This window comes from Tupaia chinensis, unplaced genomic scaffold (assembly GCF_000334495.1).
Source record: "Tupaia chinensis unplaced genomic scaffold, TupChi_1.0 Scaffold144215_1, whole genome shotgun sequence".
Classification (NCBI taxonomy): Eukaryota; Metazoa; Chordata; class Mammalia; order Scandentia; family Tupaiidae; genus Tupaia; species Tupaia belangeri.
Window position 1 is genome coordinate 170,302 of NW_006204073.1, and position 6,150 is coordinate 176,451.

A 6,150-nucleotide genomic window follows, 5' to 3' on the forward strand; every position below is an offset into this window, starting at 1 on the left:
GGTGAGCACATGTGCCTTATAGCAAAACCTCTCTGAATAAAGAAAAAAAGAACTATACCTCATTTTCTGAAGTCTACAACTACAGATAAAATTCTCCAAAGGGATATATACTGAGGCCAAGGTATGACTCTTTCTGGCATATCAGACAGACACCTGTTATTCTATCTGCTCCTCTCCAGCCGTAAAGGCACTGGCACTTTCCTGGATGGAACTTGGTGCCCGATCACTATTCCCTTTGGCTAAACCTCAGCTGCCTTGACATTTAATCCTTGGAAGAGCAGTCGGTGAATGGGGAGGTACTCCTCCTATTTTCTAGACAGCAGGTTCAGAGTTCATTGTCATAGAACAAGCTGGTGAAAGAGCCATCTTGTCAACTAAGGCATGCCTGGCATTGAAATCTATCTTTGCACAGTGAAGTTCTCAACGACTGTGAGAAGCTACAGGGATTTTTTGGAGCTATAGTAAGTCACCTTGGGCAAGCTAGTTTTTCTGAGGCTGCTTCCTCATCTGCAAAATGGCCATGATAATACCTATCAGGCATGGCAGGAGAGTATGAGAGATAATACCTCCAAAAGGCATCTAGGGCAGCACGCGACACAACCTAGATGCTCACAAGTGTTCTCTATTATGATTACTATTATGCTTATCACCTTCTCAACACATCCCATCCCTTAGGTCTCAGGAGCTCAGGAAACAGGTCAGCAGATGTGAAGATAAAGGAAACCCACACTCAGAGATACAGGCGGCCAGCAGGTACAAGAGAAAGTACATAGGACCACCCAGTTCTAATCCCAGTTCCACCACATCCTGCTGCATGGCCCTAGGGAGTGACTTACCCTTTTTGAGCCTCAGTTTCTTCTTCTGTAAAATGTAGATAAGGATAATAAGCAGTCTGTCTCCATAATGGCTGTGAAAGTGCTTTGCAATGTGGAAATACAAGGGGCTATTATCCTTATCATGATATAGATCTAGCTGTGGTGGCTACATCACTGAGGGTGGTGGACTAGCCTCTTTCTGCCCTGGGAGAGACAGAACCCAAGGGAATAGGGGAACAGGCGAGCGAAGGATTGTTAGAAGGAGTGCATTCTGGGAAGCCGAGATGACTGAAAACTGGATAAGATAACTACAAGAAGGGCATCCCTGGGTGGGGGACATCCAGGCACTTCTATTTTTTCTTTTGAATTCTTCTCTTCTTCTTCCACTTCTTTTTTAAAATTACTTTTCTACTCCTGCTCTTTCTCCTCTTCCTTCTTTCTTAATTGCTAGAGGGCACAAACACTCACCAGTGAGAGAGATATCACTCCCAACAGGGCGTGGTCATGCCTCAGTCATTTTCCTCCATTTCTCCATTCCATCAGGATTTTGGGCCTGCACACACCTGTTGCCAGCATGTTTTTCAAACCACTGGAGCCAGGAGTCAAGTCATGGTTGGCCATGAGGGTCCCAATGCACAGCTCTTTTTTTTGAGAGTTTTTTGTTATAGGGTGCATGTGCTCTCCAGAAAGACAGGGAGAGAGAGAGAGACAGAAAGCAAGAAATCATCCCCCAGGGGGAATGGCTACACGACTATCCCTTCTCCTCCGTTCTCCTCTCGGGATCTTTGGCATGCATGCATGCACAGGTGCCCGGCATGAGTTTAAGCCACCGGGTCAGGGACTCGAACCATGGTTGACTACATGTGAGTGCAGTAACATAGCCATTACGCCAACTGCTGGTCCCCCAATGCACAGCTATTAATCACTGTATCGTAGGGTCGCCCTCACTCCATATTTTGAAACTTTAGCTGTATTAATAAATTTTTAAAATTTCAAGAAAGGGTTACCCACATGTGGTATATTTTCCATGTCTGACCCTGGCAACACATCAGGTGTGGTTCTAGAAGGTCCTGAGTCTATGGAGTCACAAACGCATTGGCAGGTCCCCAATCCCAGCTACCTGGATCTCCTCATTCAGAGATAATACCCACTCTGTACATTTGAGGCCACTAGATGCCCTTATGATCTCGCATGGTAGGCTCTGGGAGAGGGAGTAGAAATATATTTTTCCTTTAAATTATCTTCTCATAAGCAGATTGTGATCCATCTGTACATAGAATACTACTCACCTGCAAAAAGGAATGGACTGTTGATACACAGCAACACATTATGCTTAGCGAAGATGGCACACATAAAACAACATACTGTATGTATCCATTTATATAAAGTTTTAGAACAGAGAAAAGTGATCCGGAGTGATAGAAACACATCGTCTACCACCAGGGCTTAGGAGCAGGGGTGGAGGTTGCTGACTACAAAGGGGTACAAGGAACTTTGGTATATAATCAAAAAATAAAATGTTCTACATTGGCATTCACAAGATGTAAATATTTATCAAAGCTCATCAACATGGGGGCCGGCAGATGGCATGGTGGTTAGGGGCACTGGACTCCCACATGGCCAATCATGGTTCAAGTCCTGGACTTGGTGGCTTGCTTTCTCACTTCCCCCCCCTCCTCTCTCTCTTTCACTCCATCCCTCTCTGGTCAAATTAAAAATAAATAAATAATAAAGTTAAATAAAATAATTCTTTTTTTTAAAAAAGCTCATCAACATGTATACTTGAAAGGGACCCATTAGCATGAGTGAATTACACCATAATCTAGCAGATACACAAAACTTCTCATCTGAATAGAAAATCTAAAGTCTCTTGCCTCCCCAGACTGCTCTGTCCACAACTGTCAAATGTTTATCTCTTATCCTCCACAAAGGCTTTTTTTTTTTTTCTTTTAAGAGAGATTTTTGCTATAGGGCACATGTGCTTGCCAGAGAGACAGAAAGACAGAAAGTGAGAAATCACCCCCCAGGGAGGATAGGCATGCTGCCATCCCTTCTCCTTTCTCCTCTCGGGATTCTGAGCACACATGCACACACACCCGGAGTGAGTTTCAAGCTGCTGGGTCCAGGACACAAAGGCTTCTTAAAGTCAGGTCAACAAATACTGACCACAGCTGGTTCTGTGCCAATCACTGAGGAGATCCTGCGGATCCCCATCCCACTCCCACCCCACCCCCTGCCCTGAGGGGGTCTCAGTACCACAGGGAACTAGGTGATAAGCAGAAGACTAGGCTGGAACAAGTGAGCAGAGTGTGTGCAGGGGCTGCCGTGGGAGCTCGGAGGGAGGGAAGCACATGAGCCCTGCCGAGAAGAGAGCCAAAGGCCAGGCCCACCCGAACCAATGAGCAAGTGTTACTGGGGCAGAAAAATGAGTTGTATTGGGGAAGCACTGCCAGTCTTGTTTTGGCTACAGCTCCCAATGCTAGAACAGTCCCTGACATACTGCACGTGCTCGCTAAGTATTTGTGGAATGAATGAATGGATAAACAAAGGTAGGGGGTCTGCAAACTCCAGCCACAGGCCAAACCCGCCAGCTGCCTGCTTTGAGAAACACAGCATTACTGGACCCACACTCATTTGCTTACCATCTATGGCTGCTGCTGTGCCCCAGTGACAAACTGCATATTTGTCACAGAGATAAGCCTAAAACATGGGACCCACAGATGGCGTAATGGCTATGTCGCTGGACTCCCACATAGTCCACCTCAGTTGGAGTCCCAGATCCAGTGGCTTAAAACACACCGGGCACATGTGCGTGCGTGCCCAAGATCCCAAGAGTTGAAAGGAGGAGAAGGGATTGCGGCATGATCTTCCCTCTGTGGGCGTGGGGGGAGGGGTGATTTCTCCCTTTCTGTCTCTCTCTGTCTCTCCAGCAAACATACGTGCCCTATAACAAAAATCTTCCAGGACCAGCAGTTAGCATAATGGCTATGTCGCTGGATTCCCACGTAGTCGACCGCGGTTCGAGTCCCAGATCCGGTGGCTTAAACTCACACTGGGCGCGTGTGCGTGCATGCCCAAGATCCCGAGAGAATGGAGGAGAAGGGATTGTGGCGTGGCCATCCCCCCTGGGGGGTGATTTCTCGATTTCTGTCTCTGTCTGTCTGGCGAGCGCATGTGACCTACAGCAAAAACCTCTCCAAAAAAAAAAACAAACAAACAAACCAACCAAACAAAAAAAGAACATTGCAGATGGCATAATGGTTACATTGCTGGACTCTCATGGAGTCAACTGCAATTCAAGTCCCAGACCCAGCATCTTAAAAAAACTCATGCTGGGTGCATGTGCGTGCATGCTCAAAATCCCAAGAGGAGAATGGAGGAGAAGGGATTGTGGCGTAGCCATCCCCCATGGAGGGTGATTTCCTGCTCTCTCTTTTCTCTGTCTCTCTGTCTCTCTCTGTCCCTCCAGCAAGCACATGTGCCCTATAGGAAAAAATTCTCTTAAAACAAAACAAAACAAAACATTGCCACTACTGGGGCTAGCAGATGGTGTGGTGGTGGTGGCGCCTCCACCACCCACCTACCCACTGGATGCCCACATGGCTGACCGCAGTCCAAGTTCTGGAACCGATGGCTTGAAACTCATGTCGGGTGCATGTGTGTGAATGCATGCCCAAGATCCCAGGAGAATGGAGAAGGGATTGAGGCATGACCATCACCCCAGGTGTGTGTGTGTGTGTGTGTGTATGATTTCTCATCTTCTCTCTCACTGTCTCTGTCTCTCTCTCGCAAGTGCACGCACCCTAAGGCAAAAACCTCTAAAAATATTGCCACTCTTAAATTTTTTGTTTTGGTTTTGCTATAGGGTGCATGCGGGTCATTATTGAACTTTTAAATAATTCTTAGTTTAAATTTTAACCAGTAGTTTCCAGTAGCTGTAACCTACATAAACAAAAGCTCTTCCTCTTGGGATCCAAAATAATTTTTAAAATGTAAGAAGGTCTGGGAACCAGCAGTTAGTGTAATGGCTATGTCGCTGGACTCCCACGTAGTCGACCGCGGTTCGCGTCCTCGACCCAGTGGCTTAAAACTCATGCTGGGTGCGTGTGCATGCGTGCCCAAGATCCCGAGAGGAGAATGGAGGAGAAGGGAATGCGGCGTGACCATCCCCCCTGGGGGGTGATTTCTCGCTTTCTGTCTCTCTGTCTCTCTCTGTCTGGCTGGCGCCCGCGCCCTATAGCGAAAATCTCTCCAAAAAAAAAAAAAAGTAAGAAGGTCTGAGACCAAAGAGTGTGAGAGACCCTAGAGGAAAAACAGAGACCCAGAGCTATACTTCTCAGGTACTTGCTGGTCTTAGCCCTCTCTCAGTTTATCTTTTTTTTGTTTTTTTTGGAGAGGTTTTCGCTATAGGGCGCGTGCGCTCGCCAGACAGAGAGACATAGAGACAGAAAGCGAGAAATCACCCCCCAGGGGGGATGGTCACGCCGCAATCCCTTCTCCTCCATTCTCCTCTCGGGATCTTGGGCACGTACGCACACGCGCCCGGCGTGAGTTCCAAGCCACCGGGTCCAGGACGCGAACCACGGTCGACTACGTGGGAATCCAGCGACATAGCCATTACGCTAACTGCTGGTTCCCTCAGTTTATCTTTAATACAATGCTCATCCTTGTGACATGGGTACTACTTGGTATCTTCCTTTTCCTCTTTATATGTTGTATTATGTATATAATGTCCCTATGTATTAGGGATATCTCTAGAAGGATAGACAATAAATTAATACCCATGATTGCTCCTGGAAAGGAGAATTGTAAAACTGAGAGCACAGCAACATAATCCTTTCAGCTTTTCTTTTTTTAAAAGAATTTTATAATTTAACTTTATTTATTTTAATTTGACCAGAGAGAAACAGAGCGGGAGAGAGAGAAGAGTGAGAAAGCCAGCTGCCAAGTCCGGGACTTGGATCGCAGTTGACCTTGTGAGAGTCCAGCACCCTTAACCACTGCACCACCAGCCAGTCCCTCGGCTTCTTTTTTTTTTTAAATACATCTCGTGTGGACTGCCAACACTTAATAATGAATAATTAAAGGTAATAAAATTAACTTTTCATGAATCGGAATGGATGGGAAACTTGAGTCGGCTCAAGGACACTAGTGCTGAACAATAACAACAATGCGAAAACTTTTCCCTGGCTGTCTCTGCCCAGGGATCAAACTGCGGGCAACTCTTAGTCTCCTAAGCCCCGAAGGTTAAGCCCCGCCCGCGCCCGGGCACGCCCCGGACACGCCCCTTCGGGCCCGCCCCTACCCACCTCGCCCCGCCCCTCTACGTCACCTC